This window comes from Aphelocoma coerulescens, chromosome 7, assembly GCF_041296385.1.
Source record: "Aphelocoma coerulescens isolate FSJ_1873_10779 chromosome 7, UR_Acoe_1.0, whole genome shotgun sequence".
In the NCBI taxonomy this organism is placed as follows: Eukaryota; Metazoa; Chordata; class Aves; order Passeriformes; family Corvidae; genus Aphelocoma; species Aphelocoma coerulescens.
Genome location: NC_091021.1, coordinates 22,151,267 through 22,169,759, shown reverse-complemented (window position 1 = coordinate 22,169,759; position 18,493 = coordinate 22,151,267). Strand labels below are relative to the sequence as shown.

The 18,493-nt window shown below is 38.0% G+C and overlaps 1 long non-coding RNA gene across 2 annotated transcripts; it reads left to right on the top strand.

Annotated features, from left to right (window-relative positions):
- The first annotated feature begins 219 nt into the window (after nucleotides 1-219).
- LOC138113023 (uncharacterized) lies at nucleotides 220-16,720 on the top strand. 2 transcript variants are annotated; one of them, XR_011151978.1, is made up of 5 exons: nucleotides 220-594; nucleotides 1,602-1,654; nucleotides 10,252-10,417; nucleotides 11,875-11,923; nucleotides 16,284-16,720. It is a non-coding gene; the product is annotated as an uncharacterized lncRNA (long non-coding RNA). The 2 variants fall into 2 exon arrangements; XR_011151977.1 differs by having other exon boundaries at nucleotides 10,186-10,417.
- The last annotated feature ends 1,773 nt before the right edge of the window (nucleotides 16,721-18,493 follow it).

The window sequence follows — 18,493 nt, the reverse complement described above, 5'->3', positions numbered from 1 at the left end:
AAGTTATTCCATAGCACTTGTGAAAGCTTGGCAAAACTTATGGCTTTTATAAATTATGTGGAGATTAACCTGCTTTGAACATAATGAGAACAAAGTAATTGCTGAGGCATGACTTTGGTGTGTTTTGTTTTCAATTTTTATTCAAACACTCAGAGATATTGGTTTATTTACTTGTTTACTTTCTATGACCATAATGAATTTATTCTACCAGAGAAAATAACTTCCTTCAACCTCCAAACCTGCATCTTATTGGTAAAACCATATAAATAATTTTAGCATTTCCCCTTCCTGTACATGAAACTCGTTATTGTAAAGCCTACACGAGCTATACCTTTCCCCCTGTTCTTCACATGATTTTCAAACAAGCTGAGCTGCCCTGGAAAATAGGTCAAGGCTGTGCTCAGTGCTGTGCCTCTGCTCAGGTGTTAGTCTTTGCAGGGTGCTGATCTGCAGAGCCAGCCTGGTTTAAACAGCAGGTGAAGAATGTGGGCCTTATTAGCTATAACCCCAGTGCCAAAATATGTGTGTGTGTGTCTTGGGCAGAAGCAAGGCAACCTCCAGAGAAAGCATGGGCAAAGGTTTCTGTTTTGTCATGTAAGTAATCAGTAAATGGGCCAGCCCTCCTGCATAGCTAGACCTCTTGTAGATGAGGATCTACATCTGTAGATCTTCTCCTGTGAGTCTTTAATGAACAAATTAAGTTTTTGGCAAATAATTTCTTAATGAAGTTTCTATTGAATATTTTGAGAAGTTAAAAATTCTTTTCCCATTTTTCCTTCCTGTTCTTTATTTAAGCTCCTGAACATAGAGGATTTGTATAAAATTTTGTATCTTGCTTGGACTGAAATGCTTTAATACTTCTACAAGTGGCAAAACTGTATTGTTTTTCCTTTCAAGGCGTTCTAATATACTCATGGTTTTTGTAAAAGATGAAATCTCTTGAAATAAAAAAAATATAAATGTTTCATTTTCAAAACAGTGAAGCCATCTCTCTCCTTTTGTAGAGATAGAATTTTTATTTTTCCTTTTATGGTTTCAGTTTTGTTGTTCTGCTCTAAGGAAAGGCTGAAGTGGTGCTGGAGAGCAGCTGCTGTATGGCCAAGAGCAGCCTGGGGCTGAGGGCTCCCTTTGCAGGCAGTACATGGGAAAGATGAAGCCAGAGTCCCAGGTGTGGTGGAGAGGAATCCACCTGGAGCCATGGCAAGACTTGCTTAGATCCCAACAGTCACTGGAGCTGGAGGAAACATGGTTGAGGGGTGAGGAGTGTCAGACAGGTGTTAGTTGTTATTTTGTCATTGCTCAATAGTTCCTTTTTCTAATGATGAAGTCATTATTAGAGCTCCTGCACTGAAGAACCTGATTCCTTGGTTTCTTTAATTGATTTTAAGCCTCTTGGTCTTATTGGGGAGCTCCTTATAAAGTAGATCAAGAGAGATACTTTGCAACCACTGATAAACTTGTGATCCTCTCATCTGTCTGTAAAAACTGTATAGGAGTAAATTTGTTTTTTTACATATTTGTAGCTGTAAATAAGTACTATATCTTTTGTTTTAAAAAGTGGGAACATTTCAAAATCCTGTCTTACTGGGGATATTTTACAGGTGAAAAAAATCTGATGAATACAACAGAGTACTGCCTGACAGACCTGCATGAGGTAAGAGTCAAGGATTATATCTATGCTTGAGACAAACTATCTTGATTTCTGTCTCACATCATGATGACTTTGTGGCTTGAGCAAAAGAAAAAGTGTGTGTGTCTTGTTACTATAATCAACTTAATAATAAATACTCTGTATGATCTGTAGAAAGTTCTTCCAGGTTTTTTGCAGTTTCTGCAACTGTAGAGAGTGCATAAGGAATACTTCAAATGCTGAGTGCAAATTTGTTGATGCTATTTTAACTTCAGATTGTTGTTTTAGCAGAGTTCTGTGGGTTTATAGAATAAGAAGAAAATTGGCTCAGGGAAGTAAAAAATAGGAAAGAAAGTAAGGGAAAAACAAAAATCACAGATGGATGATACTATAAATGAATGAAACTGTAAGTAATGAAGAACACAATTGCCAGCTATTTACAGACTTACTTAAAATCAATAGAGGACAATGACACTTCAGTACAGACAAATATAGACCAAGGATGGTTTTACAGAGATAGGCACTTGGTAGTGATTGTTTGAAGTGGGGAGGGGAAGAACTAAAAGGTGTAGGTGTGCTAGAACAGATACAGGACTGGAGTAGGTGAGCAAGGTACAGCTTTTCCTGGTTATTTGGCTTCCTCACAGTAAACAAACTTCAAAAACAACATGTTCAGACTCAGCTACCTGCTACAAGCCACCAAGCATCTATTAAAGGAAGGAAGAATTAAAAAAAACACTGTGTGGAAAAACAGCAGTTGAACTTATTTAAATTAGGACCCTTATTTCTGCTTGGATTTTCTGATGGAGGCAGTTTGCCCTGCAGTGTGAACTGTTGTTTACACTTGTCTAAATCTGGCCTAATCTCAGCCTTAGATTGTGGGTCTCTGAATTTAGTGGAGGAAAATAGAGGCTGAAAGTCTGGTTTACTGACCTTGTTATGGATTTTGGCAATAGGAATTATCCTGATGGTGCAGGCTTTCAGAGATACATTGCAGAGACAACAATAAAGTGTCACATATAATACCTCTCCTACCTGACAGCCCAAAGGCTCTGGCTTTCCTTATAAACTCATGGCATGCTGGGGTAACAGGAGTTTTACTGTCTTTTCAGTTTTGCATCTTTCTGTGTTCCTGCTTTAAAAACATGACAAAAATCTTAATTTGTCCCTCTCTTTACTCTGGTATCCAGCAATAAGGGCTGATAAATGCTGCCAATTTCATGGAATAGTGTTTTATACTCACTCTATACAAGTGAGAAAGATCACATGAGATCATGGTTACTGGAGGGAAGGTCAATATCTGAAAGGATTATTAAAGGAAGAACTGAAAGAGCAACAAGTAATGCATTTAGGAGACAGAAACAATAAATTATGAGTACACACTCTGTCTAGAACAACTTTCTGCTGTTGCAGCAGCTGAGCTCAGCAGGATGAAAACTGCTTTCTGTCTCCAAGTCCAAACTCACAGAACAGGGAGACTGCTTTCCCCTTCCTCCCCATCAACACACTGCAGTAGGACACAGATAGTCCCTGCATTTTTCTGGGCTTCATTTTTAGGAGACGACCAAGTGATTAATTTAAAAAATATATTTTACAGGGTGTTGACATTTATGGATGGGAATACCTATGGTCATCTTGTTTCTATTTCATCTGACATCATGATTTAGTGGGGTTTTGGCAATGAACAGTCTTTTTTTTTTGTCCTGTTATCTCTACTTCGTAGTCAGGTCCAGCTATTTCATGACTGGAGAGACTGGGTTTGGAGAAAAGGAGCCCATGAGCTGTGCAGAGCTCTGTTTGCTTGAACTTTCCTTGAAGGAAAGGGTGATCAGCCACTGACTGGAGATTTTTTATAATAATAATAATAATAATTATTATTATTATTATTACTCTCAGAAGCCTTCAAGCATTAAGAATATGTTGCTGTCAATATACTAAGATAATTTTTGAAAACTCTGACTTTCCAGTAGATTCAGGGTATTCATTACCATTAACTGTACAGCACTGTGGAGCCCAACTCCTAAAGCATTGCTGAGTGTCTTCTAAACTGCCACTGAAATTCCATCCTGCAAAAGTATGGAACAATTTCTAACATTGCCTGGTGGATTTGAAAGGCAAACCTATACAGGAAATATTAGTCTAAAATTATCACAAGTATATGTCAGACTTCATTCTTATAAGAGATCAGCAAATCTGTCCACATGGGTCAGTTATATCTTTATAATACCAAGATCAAAGGATGGAGCATTTTAAGTCCCCATGGTATAAACTTGAGTATATGTGGATACTAAAATGTATCAAGGGCATCTGACAATTGAGTATCTCTGCAGAAAAACCCACGTTTGTACAGATAAAAATATCTCTCCAGGAGAGCACCTGGAAAAGAACTCAGGGATCAGTTAGATCACATATACTCCCTTGAGAAGTCTAAACAACTGTAGAAGGAATTTGGATTCAGTGATCTGTCCTTGAGGCTTCTCTGGTGATTTCTCCCAAAGCACTGGTGTTGTGTGGCCCCTATGCCAGAAATAATGTATCAGGATGTAAGAGAGCTTGTCTCACGATAGTCATCAGGACAAACTCTTTTAGAGACGAGGGGGACAAAACCTATTGTAACTGGCAGCCCAAGCAAGCAGCGAGGGATGACTTACAAGAGGCAAGCAAAAGAGTGCCACAAGACCCAGAGGCTGTCCAATTCAGCATCTGGGTCTAGTACCTAAAAACAAATCACAGGCTTAGTGGAGGGTAATCAACAAATAGTAAAAAGAAAACTTGTTTCAGCTGACTGAAATTTCTGCCGGTCTTCAGTGTCCATTAGCAGTATAAATAGTGCACAGACTCAGAGGAGCCATCACAAATATATATTCTCTCCCACTGGGAGGTTTAGTAAGTATTGGTAGCTCCTAAAAATGGCTATAATGTTTATTGATTTAAGGCTTTGAGATTCTACTGAGGAGTAATCTGAGGGTTTCATAATGTAAACTATATGTTTGGCTATATATAGCTTTAAAACACAAAGTTAGTGCTGTAAATCTAGATGCATTATTTGTGTGTATATCCTTGAGGTAGATTTTAATGCCAGTAGTTAGGATTGTGTAGGTTTTGTGTATTCTTCTGTGGGATAAAACTACAGTTCACTCTTAAGTTTATTTTCTTTCAAGTTTGTATATAACCCACCACCTGCATTTAAAAAAAAATGGATGAGTCCCAGGTTTGAAATTTAAGACTATCTTTGTACCATGATCTTCAACCACACAAACTGGTAGTACTGGTTTTTGTGGGGCTTTTTTGTGGTTTTTTTTTGATTTTGAGAGTAAGCATAGCAATGCGATTTTTTTCTGATCTATTTTATTCTCTCAGGGGAATATGTTCCCTGTGGAAAACCAGGGGAAACTCCCAAATTCTGTAGCCAAACTGGGATTTGGATAGTATGCAATGAGTAGCACAGCCCACAGTGGAACAGAAAGAAATGGTCAACAGTGATGACCTGAATAAAGTACTTTGTACTGTAAAAACTGTTGTGAAACCATTCACTCAGAGACTGTATCATAAAGAGAAGCACAAGAATTAAGGTTATGTTGGTAATTTCAGGATTACCAATCTCTCCTTTGGGGCACTGTGGCTCAATATACCTCAGCCTTAATATTCTTTGTTCTGTGTTTGAATAAATGAATGTGTAGCTATAAATTCACCTATATGTTATATGGAAATCTATGGCAAGGTTAATATAGTGTATAATTATTATTACAATGAAATTGTTGGGAGTTTTTTTAGTATGTAAAAGGCTGTCACTTGAAAAATGAACTAGTTACTGTTCCCATAGCTGCCAGGGAAAATTCAGTTCCAGTGTGAACAAATGAGCTGTACTACTGTGTCACTCGATGTGGCCACACATGCTGAGTAGCTGATGAGAGGACTGGTGGAGAGCTCAGCTCTCTCCTCTCATGTCTTAGCAAATCTGCACAAGGTAATCTTAGCCCTTTCCTGTTGTTCATATGACCTGCTTTTATCTTCAGCTACACCCAGCAGCCCTCGGTAAAATCCATTATAGCACTGCAGATCTCTCTGAGCATAGACTGTATGGGCTGAAAGACCTATTAGTCACCTAAGGTTGCATTCTCTTTGTTACCCCACAAAAATGAAATAGATGGGAAACATATGGAGCCTCAAAATAGGAATAGTATCAGGGTTTTTAGAATAAAATAATGGTAATTCTAAAATAAGGGAAAATATGTGTTGCAATAAGTTGCACAAAATACCCTAACTTACCATAATGGGAGAATTCCTCAGAGCTGCATCTGTGTGTTTGTGGCAGTTCTTATCCAGGGGGTGGAATGATCTGTCTTCACCAGAACTTTAAAAACTTCTTTCAAATGCTTCTGTGCTTTTCTGTCTCACCAGTGTTGTGAGGTGGCAAACACCAAGGCAGTGCTGTTCATAGCTGCTCGACTGCAAACCTCCTACAAACTTGTAGCAGTGTACTAAGTCTCTAGAGCTTCAGGGTTTTTTCTTTCTTTTCCTCATAAGAGTTTAAATGAGTTACAGAGTCCTGGTGCACACATGGCCCTTTGCTGTAGCTCGGAGCAGGGATGTGGCTGTCTCTCCCAACTCAGAAAAGTCCAAATTGCAGCTCAGGCTGACTGCAAAGGGAGGGCATAGAGGAGACCATTACAGTTAATAACACAAAGGCTATATTTCCCCCCGCCTCATGAATATATCAGCTAAATGCTGTGACTAGGTGAGAGTGATGCTAGAGTGGATTCAGTTTGAATTACAAATGCTTTTACTGCTTCTAGACCTACTTGGATCTGCTTCATTTTCTCAGTTGTGTGACTTGAAAAAATGTTTGCTCAGCTGCATTATATATCTCTTCTCAGGACACACATCCTTTCAGAGAATCCTGGCTCTAATCCTAGTTACAGACATTCAAGTGCTTGCCATTATACTGGAACTAGTTAGTGTTTAGGCAGAATTAAATTTTCTTTCTGAGTTGACAAACCCTTTAAGCACTTTGTCTTTTAAAATGCTTAAACAACATGGTAAACTTGTTGAATCTTAACACTGCAATGATTGCAAAGATCACACAGAATATCTTGACAAATGGAACAGTAAGTAGCAGAAATACTGTTGAATCGTAATAATCAGTAGCTAATGGAAGTGTGTGTCTGATTATAGAACAATTGAATAATTGCACCTCTTAGCTTTACCAAGGAGTTGCCATCTGGGGTAGGAGTAGTGATGTGCTGGAAGATGGTCTTTACAAGAAGAAACAACCTGCTTTTCATCAATAGCCTGACTGCACTGCTAATTAGAGAAGAGTGAAGAAGGCATAACTCAAGGAGGAATTTCCAAATCTAGATTAGGTTTAAGAGATCCATTAAAATAATTTCAGGGTCAGGGTTTGAAATCGTATTTGTTAATGATGAAAACATAAGTACTTTTTAATGACTTCATAGTCTGAAAAGGACATAGGCCCTTAAAACAAGATCCAAATGGGTTTTAGGTGCCTAATTAAAAATTATGAGAACTCTTGACTCATATTGTCTTCCACATGCTGGAATCTCTCTAAATTCATGATTTTCAGATCCCCATCCCACCCTCACATAACTCAAAAATCTAGAAATGCTGCCTGGAAAGGGACTGGGTGCCTCTCTGCTAGACAAATGCTAATACTCCCAAAACACTGCTAGTAAAGAGGATGCCTGCAGACAACTGGACCTATTGATCACAAAATTCAGCCCTCTCTCAACTCTATTCCTTTTTGCCTCAAAAGGGAGGAGAGGAAAAAATAACTCACCTAAAACCCCAAACCCAGCCAACCAAGCAAAAAAGGCACCATGAGAGAAATAAGGGAAGGATTTGCTTAGCATATGCCTAGTTCTGCAAGTCTCCTCCTGAGTGAAGATATTTTGGTGGATTGTCTTCCTGGTTGGTTGTCAATCTAATTGAGTTGTCGTTCCACCAGAAGCTTTCTCCAAGCAGAAAATAGAGGACTTTGTCAGTTTATTTGGTACCTCCAGAAATTTGGAGTGCCAGTGCAAATGGCTGCTTCTACACGTGAGTGGTTTGTGCTGGCTGGTGTGGATTCACTGTCCTTGTGTAATACAGTGTACTGGTGTACTGAGTTGCCCTTCTAATGCAGGTGGTTCTCTCAGAAATCTTGAACAGAAATACATTGCTCTCTCCATGAACTCTAGAAGGCAAGAAGTTGAAAGCAAAGATTTCAATACTTGATGAGTATACCTCTCACTAATTTTTTTGGTTGGTTGGTTGACTTTTTGTTTGTTTTTTTTCTAAGCTTTATTATATGGCAGACCCTTCAAGATTTTAGGGAAAATAATGAAGAACTAGGCATCTTTCCAACTGAAGTCCTCAAACACATCATCCTTAAAATCTCGAAGATGCAGACAAGAATATTCATTTAAGGTCTGAAAGACATTGGATTTTTCAGAGTGGAGATTTGTGGTCCAGATAAGATGATATTCTTCTCATATATGTGTCTTATCTTTTTACAGATCTTTAGGGAAAGAAAAAAACTAAATAGCACTTTACCTCTCCAAAACTGGACTGGCAGTTGTCTGATAACTTCCTTCTGACAAAATTTCACTGGTTTTATAATTTAACTTTGTGTCAGTCACTCTCACAGAGTTAACTTGAAATAGTTCCTTTTATTTTTCTTCTGATATTAGGAACCAGTCTCTATCTTAAAAAAATAAGGGTTTGTATCCTTTATGAATCTTTAATTTGTCTATGAACTATAAATTCCTTGCTTATTTCAGCACCTCTCCATTATTTGATTCTAAAACCCCATAGGTTATGAGATTCTTTGGAAATTAACTCCATGTATTTGCTTTATTTATTGATAAATAATGTAATGTTCTAAATGTGATAGATACCAATTTTCTGCAACATTAATTAACAGCAGTGCTGATGTTCAACATAAGAAAACTAAATCTTAGTGCTCTATTCTGTTATTTAATGTAAATGCTATTGCTATTTTATGCAAGTGTACTTTTCCTAAATGGAAGTAGTAGTCAAACCTCATAAGCTCCAGAACACGTTTAATGATTCCCACCCTTATCTTCCTGCACCTGGAACAGAAAGTCAAAGGAAAAAGTCAAGGATAAAATACCAAATGTGGAATATGACCTCAGCTAAGAAATGAGAAGCAAATGCTGGCAAAACTAAGGGTTTTCTTTTTATGCAGTTTTGGTTATACAGAAACTAGTAAAATATAGATCCCTGTCCATGTATACTCATTTGCAGAATTGATACAGTATGGGTGATCTGTACAGAGCCTCTAAGAGTAACCTCTGATTTATTTAAACATGTCAGTCTTGTTCATTTACTTTGACACGGCAGTCTGAGAGTTTAATGTATGATGGGCTATGGATAACAGTAATACTTCTAAGGAAAAAAAAGTGTGTGTTTTCATTTTTTTGTATCAGAGTAGATAGAGAATGGAAAATAATAAAATACAAATTTAGAATTTCTCTTCTCTTTTGCCATATCTCAGTAATGGAACAGCTTTGAAAGTGGAGATGCTTTTAACCCATTGTCAAAGCCAATAGTGACTTCATCAGTGGTATTTACTCATCTGCTGTATAGCTAGGGTCTATATAGCCTGGGACATGAATTGATCTCTTTCTGTCTCAATGTTCTTGACCAAGCCTCAATAGAGGTTGCACAGGAAAGTAATCTCAGATGTTTTCCATCTTTGTGTTCTGAAAGTGAGTGGCATTGATTTAATGGGTTGGGAAGGGTTCTTGAATCAGCAACATGGATGGAAAGTTTTGCCAGATTGATTTGGTATATTTTTTTGTTTCTGGTGCTTCCAGTGAGATTTCAAGGATGTTGGGGAGGAAAATACCTTTCTATCAGAAAGATGAATATTATGGGGTTTGTTTTACTCCTTTTTTAAGAGAGAAAAAAACTATTCTTAAGTGTGTGTACTTAACAACATACAGACATGTGCACTCACATAAGTTTTAATCAAAGAACAATCCTAAGAATGCAAAACTGATCTCTGGAAGCATCCTGTGCTGTTTTGATCTGGCCTCTAATTTTATGGGTGTCTGACACCAGCCAGGCCACAGGCAGGATGGTGCCTGTGAAGGCAGCTGCTAAATGGTATTCTGTTTCCTCCCACGCTGCCCACCCTGTGCCGGCATTCTTTGTGAACTCAAACCCTGCTCTGGTGACTGGGTGATTCAATACATTTTAAATACTAGGTCCAAATCCCAGCTGATTCCTCAGTTAAATTCGCCTAAGGAACCTCCTGCAGCCTCTGGAACTCTGGTCCTTTCTCTGGTACCATTTTTTTTGCCCCAATAACTTTCAGTTCTTTTGCACACAAGTGTCTTATCTGATATATCTCTTCTCATGCCTCGTGCTTTTTGCGTTCTTGGTCTTTTCCTCCTTTTTTTCCCAAGGGCTAGCCTCAGTCTGTGTGCAGCACATCAATCTCAATTTTCCTTTTAATGGATTCCAATCCCATTTCTCTGTAGTCTCATCTTCTTTCCCCTTTCTCTTGTCTTTTCTGTATCTGATTATAGCAATGGCTCACTGAGATCCATGGAGACACAGGGCATGTGCTCTTAAATTTCTACATCTGGCCTTAGTGTTGCAGGAGACATCTTCCATGGACAACTTGTACCAAAACTGAAGAAATCTCTACTGAATAGGAGCAGAATTTATGAAGCTTTTTCTTATGAAATTTCAAGTCACTCTTCAAAATCTTGGAGACACCAGAACATTTCTTAGACAAGTACATCAAGCTGGGGGCTGGTGAGTTAATTTTTTAAACATGGACAGAAGAGTTTACCTTGCTTTTTGAGGCAGGGAAATTATTTTGATATTTCTGCAGAGTACTTAGGATGGAAAATTCCAGTTCAGTCTACAGAAAAGCTTCCAAAGTTATAAGCAACTAAAACAAAGACAGGATCTTAAAATAGGAACGGTTAAGCAATCTTGCTAATAGCTGGTATTACCAGCCCCACCTATATAAAATATAAGTATTGCTATTCTAATAGCCTAAATGCACTAAATACCACTAATATAATCTTAGTAATTGCTACCAGAAAGATGTGGCTGCTGTTTTCTTGACTTTATTGATCTGCCAAAATTATAAAGTGGCAGTACTTTATGTAAGCTTTATTTAAAAGCATAAAAGGAGAGTGATGACAGAATAGTTTTATATACTAATGTGGTAAATATAGCTAGAACTCTGTTCAACATGCCAAGGACGGAACAAGCCCCTGAAAATGCTATTTATTTGCTAGAATTAAAGAATTAAAGTGTGAGGATTTAGATGGGATTTTGTTCTGGTTTTAGATGGTGTCCCTTAAAGAAGAAATTTATATTTTAGATATAATAAAGTAGCAAAAAAATAGTTTACTGACTGATCCATAGTGAGTCTTGAACATATTCAGATTAGCCTATGGCACAGGAAAAGCAGGCCAAGAAATAAGGCTTCCTTTTATTTTCTTGAGGGACACAAACAGGCACATTAACATCTTCTCATTTTAATAACTTGCTATCCTTAGTAATTTTCTTTTTCTAACTTTTGGTTAGCAACAAGACTCAGACCACAGTGTTAAAACACTCAGACATAAGGCCACAAGAGAAACATATTTGTGAGTGCTAGATCAACCAGTTCTGTTGATCTTCTTGTATTGATGAATTTCTTTGCAATAAAATTAATAACCTTGAGAAAGGTGTATTTCCATACTGCCTCTCCAAGTTCATCTTTATATCAAAATTCCCCTCCCACATTTTGCACAGAAGATTTTTAGCTGCTGCTATTACACATACGTTGAAAAAAAATTAGGTCACTGTTCAGCTGGAGTTCAGCACTTTATGCTTTTTATTTGTTGCTTTTTTTCTGTAGAGGGTGTTGTTCACAGCATAGCTCTTGTTTCATAGTAGTTGTAGTTTTGTTTTCCTTTGTATTTTGAATGATGTGTATTCTCTAAGCTTTTAAAAAACATCTACTGAATGGAAAAAGCTAAGACTTGATCCTGTGAGATATCACAGGTAATTTTAGACACAATGGTCTCTTCCTTGCTATCTAAATAACAGTTTAGACTATGTAAAAAGAGAGTTTGAGTGATGAGGAATCTTGATATAGGGAAAATAATGCATGGAAATATTGGGAAGCCCACTAAAAATGTCAATATGGTAAGCAGCACCTCATGCCATCAGTACTTAGGTGTATGCTTATGTTTGTTTTCATTCTTCTGCAGTGAAAAATGGGGTTCAGGGACTTGTAAGTTATTGGAGAACTAAAGAAAGGTAAGTGTGTTGAAGAGTGTAGTGGACACCTAGTTTAATTAGGTGTGGAGGACAGTGAAGCTCCATTTACACTTGCATCAGTCATTGACAGTGGTGGTTGGGCTACCGGGTGCAGAGCTGAGCTGTGTCCTCTCCCATTCACAGCAGAAACATACCATGATGTTTTTCAGATATTGCCCATGAGAGTTAGACTCCTAGCACATGCATAAGGAGCCTATAATGAGAGTGTTAATGACAGTGATTCAAAGCACTGCTGCCTTTTCCCCCATTCCAGTTATCTGTGCAGCTCCTGTTCACTCCAGTAAACCTTCCTTAGTGTTCTGGCTAGCACAAAATTAATGAAGAATTTGAGTTTCAGAACAAAATCTACATAATTACTTGCAATTTATTTATGGATTTTTGTGTGAAATCAGCTCCTGTTAGTGTCCTAATCAGTTGATTTGTGGATCACCTGCTCAAAATAGCACATACGGATTCAACAAAAACAGATTTTCAGGCAATTAAAGAGTTGTGGGATAAGAGGAAAGGTCCTTTTGTGGATTCATTCCCAGTTAAAAGCTAGAAAATAGAGGGTGGGAATAAATGGTTAGTTTTTTTCTAAAAGAAATATTAGATATGTGATCCCGTTGAAAATTTTGTTGCATATTCAGTGTTTTCACACATTCCATTTATAATATGAAAAGAATAAACAGAAGCCTAATAGGAAAGTCTAACTGTAAATTATTGCAGAAAATTCTCATAATTGATGCTAAGCTGATGGGGGAAGATCAGTTTTGATAAATGCAAAGTGAGACACTTGGAAAATAACATTTATGAATGCATATGGGCTCTAACCTGACATTGCAGAAAACATTTCAAAGAACATTAGATCATTGTTCACAGCAGAAAAAAAAAAACCCAAACCAAATTGAATGCTAAGAATTATTAGAAAGGAGACTGATAACAAAATATAAAAGGATTATTATGCAACAAAATAAATCTGTGGTGCTCCCACATATGTATAACTACAAACAATTCTGATCTCCTTATCTGAAAAGGCTAAAACAGAGCTGAATTAAAAAAAAAAAAAAAAAAAAACAGTGTTGATAAAAGATGTGGAATGAAGCCTCTGTAAGGACAGGCTAAATAAGCATATCACCTTTGAAAAGAGAAGATTGAAGGAGAACAGTGGTGTATAAAATTTTGAGTGTCCTAGAGAAGATGGGCGTATGGGAATGAGGCAGGAAATGTTCACTTTTTTTTGACAGAAATAGAATAAAAATATCCAGCAGCAACTTTAAAACTAAGTACTTGTTGGGCAACATAGAATTAAAATGGAATATCCTTTTACAGGAAGCAGTGATAGACAAGAGTGTTAATGGGCTGAGAAAGAATTTGGACAAATTCATAAAGGATATGTCTATTAGTGGCTGCTGAAAGTATGGTTTAGATGCGATCCTTGCATTCAATGTACTGAAGCACTAATTGATTATTTTTACACTTCTTGAGCATCTGCTCCTAGCCAGTAGGAGCAATTAAATTCTCAGCTAGATGGACTTTAAGTCTGACACAGACTGATCATGGTCATGAAGCTTATGGTTTTTCTCTGGGGATGGTAAATCTTGAGGGACAGAGTTCTTTGATGAAGACAGTTTGTAAAGACTTTGTGCATCACTTTATTTTCACTGTCCTTTGATAACTGGAGAGATAAAACATTATGCAAATCATTAGTTAATAAATAATTACTGACTATAACGAGAGAGTGAGAACTGAACCTATTTTGATGTTTCTGCTGCAGCTGAATGCAGATCTATTTAATCAGTTTTTTTATTCTAACAAGTGCAGATACACACTGCCCGGCACTTTGAAAATTTGTTCTTAAAAGTACTGTGTCTTCATGGGAAGTATTCACTTTTTTAGGTGCAATTGCTGTCTTTATTTGACAGTCAAGAATCCTCAGGAAGTTGTTTTGCAGTAGCACTCTACCAGCTCTGTAGTCTCATTTCTATCTGCAGTGAGGAGAAATAGATGTTTACTTTTCTTGTGTTCATGTGCTATGATGATAAACTGAGTATTTTCCCCCAAGACCACCTACTGTGTGACATGTATTTGAAACTGCACCTAGACATTGACCAGGTGCTGGAAGGACTTCAGCAGTTCTCACTTTTGAGACAATGGAGCAGAAACATTTGTACTAAGGAGTCCTTTGTGCTTTTCAAGAAAAATATTTTCAGGCTTTATATTTCTATAATCTGGGATGTCTGGAACATCTTTCAGCATATACAGAGAGGGTATTATTGTAAATATTACTGGTATGTTGGGCTTTTTGGCCCTCCTAGCACCATTCTCCAGTTGGAATTAATTTATTTAATGTATGATCTTACTCTCTTTGCTTGTACTTTTTACTCAGATGGAGAAAGTAATCTCTACCTAATTAGACACTGAATTTGAACCTAGTAACTCACTTAAATACCTTTAAAAGCCACCAGTGTGAGCATTTCTATAAGTAAATGTTAGGTATCATCTGTGGAAAAATGTTTTTGACTTGTAGGAAGAGATGAAAGGAAGGATTTAAACACCCAAGTTAGAGTGCAGCAGACTTCACACAGTATGTGGGGAGAAGCAGGATATGACAGTACAGTCTGGCCCAGGCAGAACTGCCTTCCTAAGCTTGGTTTAGGAGAGAGCACTGCCCTGAGTCTGAGCTATTGCCATATTGCTGCTGCCAGGTTATGTTATCTCAAGCACAGACCACAACAGCTGCCTTGCAGCCAGCACAGCAGTTAGCAAGGAAGGGAGATTTTAGATAACTTTCTGTCTGTGTGAAGTTATAGCACATACCTAGAAATGGAGCCTGCAAATCCTCAGTGTGGAAGACAGCAAGTAGTTAGTTCTAGCCAGTATAAAGATTTGAGCATCCTGGGAATCCTGTCCTGCTCTCCAGCTGAGGGTTATCTTGCTCAGGGTCAGTGTGAAGGATCCTACAAGTATGAACTTTATCTACATTTCTGGAAAGAGCCCTTTGCAACTTCTCACCTGGAATAAAGGGTGGAAGTAGGGGCAGCAGCAGCCTCTGTCAGTTGCTAAAGATGCCAAACTGGGATGAACAACCCTAGTTCATGCAGGAGTATGTGGCCAAACTGAGCATGGAATTAAGGCTCATGAGCAGTGCTCATGATGCCAAAAGCTAAGTCAAGCTTAACCAAGTCTAAAAATCTTAACTGGAAAGCATAAAGGCAGCAAGACTGATGCATCTGAATGTCACATGCAGTGGCCATGGGAACCCACCTTGGGTTTGCAGATAAATGTGCACTATGCAGTGGTTCATAAGGTATGAACTGAAGTTCTCATGGTTTCAGGAAATTCACTGTTGAATCTTTCTAGAACACTGTTCAGACAAAGAAGTGCCAATAACCTCAAGTATGAAATTAAAAGACCTTAATTTCTAGGCATTTAAAAAATGAATTCTTTATCAAGAAAGCTTAAAATGTGGTTAATTTAGTAGAAGGCAACCCCTTGGGATATTCATATTAAATGCATTAACCCCCTTAATGAAGATCTCTGTCTAAACTATTGAATGTAGCAACACTTGCATCTGGGAAGCATAGGACTCTGGTTCATATTGAAAAAATACTCCTCATATTTACACAGCCCTTTTAATTGCAAGATCTTAATGTGCTTTCTCAAACTGCACCTACGCTCTAGGAGGCTACAGAAAACTCCAGAGAATAATGCAACAGCTGCTTTGTGTAATCCCTATGGACTAGAGATTACTTCATTTTAGTTCAGGTTTTTGCAGCTATTTGTCTATGACTTGATCATTGAGACCATGGTGCCTCACAGTTAGCATAAGCCACTGCTGTTGCATCTACTGAACTTGCAATTCGAGAGCTCAGGACAAGATTCAGAGACATTCAGGTCTGTGTAACTTGAGGAATGGGCAAGGTTTAAGCTCCTAAATTACGGGGAGCACTGTAACTGAACCCCAAGAATAGCCTTCCACTGACACAAGAGGTTGCATGAGAAAGAAGAGTGCCTTTTCATCTAGGTCCTTTCACAAATAGGGATCAAACAGATAGTTCTAAGTTCCAGAAGCATCAACCAAATTCCCTGTTTATACCTGTGCCTGTTGGTGGCCTTAGCAATAAGCATGGGAGAGTGGGAGAGAATTTGCTTCTACCTTTATCATAGCCCAGTGGTCAGAGAATGTGCTGAGAAAACAGAAAGCCTGCTTTAACTTGCCCTGAGCTCTGGGCAATAAATATGGAGGAATTTGCATGTGGAAAAACAGTCAAAGTGCAGCAAGGAAGAGAGGGAGCGAGATAAAGGGAACAAACACGTGCCGTTTTACCCTATTGCTTAAAGCATTCTTATTTCACAGGCAGAATACTCCCTCTTCCAAAGTCATCTTCTGGTTTTTATCTGATGAAGATTTACTGTGAAATACGTGTAAAATTTAATATTTCCCAAGGATTGTGGTTGTTCCTTGAATCAGATATAAGCACTTATCAATGCAGGGTGCAGCCAGTCCCAATGGCAGAAGGACAACAGGAAACTGCTGCCTTGGAACCAAAATCTCAAGGACTCATTGCAATGGAAACTGCACCTAAAGAAAATCCATGTAATTTATCTATTTCAGGCTCAAAGTTAGTTAATGGAAGACCTCTGAAGAAGGAGGAAAAGTAAATTGTGCTCTGTAAATCACAAGAGATCTGTAGAGTTCTGCAAAAGTTGGTAGCAGAATTTTTTGCGTCTTTAATCAATGTTGGGTGCACATTTTGAAGTGTTGAAGAATTTGGAATAAACTGCAAAAATGCATTAACTAGGTTTACAGCCTGTACTGTATGTGTCTTCAGATGTGTTTAGAAAGGATTTGGAGCAGAGAGAGAAATACAGCCCAATGCCAACTCCATGCAGGCCGAGAAGGTGTTCCTGTGTATTGTAGCCATTGATTTGCACCAAGTAGTCTGCTAGAACCTCTCCAAATCAGCAAGGTGGTTTCCAAGCTGAGCTGTGGCAGCTCTATTTTGAGTGGTCACATGGCCATGGGAATGTTGCTTTTTCTGACATATCTCATGTAGTTGCATGTTTTTGTTTGTTTTGTCCTGAAAGATGCATGCAATTTTGAACATGAAAATGATGTACTTCTGTCCCTGTTTGCATGGAAATGCACTCAGCTCTAAGGACTCCCTGGGTCAGATTGCCAAGGCTTCTCATTTGACGTTGGGTTGACACATTTTTATGTTTTTTTCATCTGTGCAACAAATTCTGAGTGCTGAAGAACACTTTTCTAATGATCTTTGGGCTCTGCTATACCAACACACAAACAGTCATTATCACTGTGATCTGAGTAATAGTGGAAAATGGCTTAAAGTGTCTAAACTTGACTTGCAGTTGCTCTTGCTCTGCATAGTCTGAGTCTCCAAACCATTAACTTCTTTAGAATATTTGACTCTCAATTCCTTGATGCTCCAGCATTTTTTGGTTGGTCTGTTGGTTGATTTGAGGACTACTGTTCCCACTTGCCGGTCTACTATTTATTTGCTGATAAATCAAAATAAAATTAATAGCACTCATTATAAGACCAAGTGGGAGACATTTGCATTCATTCTTAGGTGGTAGAATCTGCATTCAAGAAAAAAATCAACTTCTAGTGAAATCAAAAGCATCATCAGTAAGGGCATAATAAGCAGATAACAATGAAAATGACCATTTGCTTCAGTAAATCTATAGAAATAGGGTGGAAAAAGATCTAACTTTAGAGATGAGAATAGGGAAGTCTTGAATTAGTCTTCTCTCCTCAAGGCAATGTACAGACTTTGAACCGCTGCCTGCAGTAAGTTAAGGCTTCCTTCGATACACAGACCTGCTGCTGCCTCTTGTGACAAAATTCTGCCTTCGGTATCTTTCTACTCCTGTCAGGTTTGTGTAAAGAATAAATCATTTTCTGTGAAAAGTGTGAGTGATTCTGGCCTAAAGTATGATACTCCTGTTTCGCACACAGCAAATAGCATCAATTATGTGCAATATTTACTGATGATTATTATGAATTACTGCAGCTAAGAACCGCAGATCCCATTACAAATGAAGTTTTGGAAAGAGTGGGCTATCATGCAATGTGTTTCAAATTTATAGCATGGCTGCTCCATTCAATAAGGTACAGATTATGAATTATAAATTAATAATGGGATTATAACATTCAGTTAAAGAGTTCTTTTTCTAATTATCTGCAACTTGTCATCCAGAACGGCTATGATAGCTCATCTGAGCGTGACAGCAACAATTCTGCTGCTCAGCACAGAAAAAGCTGACCCTCCCCCTTCATTTTAATGTGTTAGGACTTAAGTGCTCCTGTCTCTTTTCCACTGACTGAAGGACAAAAAAAATTCTTGAGATTTATAGACCTGGTTTTACCTTTGGTATGAAAATAGCTCTTGAAGATACTGTACCTGAAAATAGGCTGAAATAGACTGTCCCTATTGTTTAGTTCAACTCCTCAACCAAGGCGAAGGGAAATGAGATCTGCATTATGTTCCCAGCTCTTCTGCTGACTCTATTTCTGTCTGGCTCTTATTCTGTCTCTATGCATCT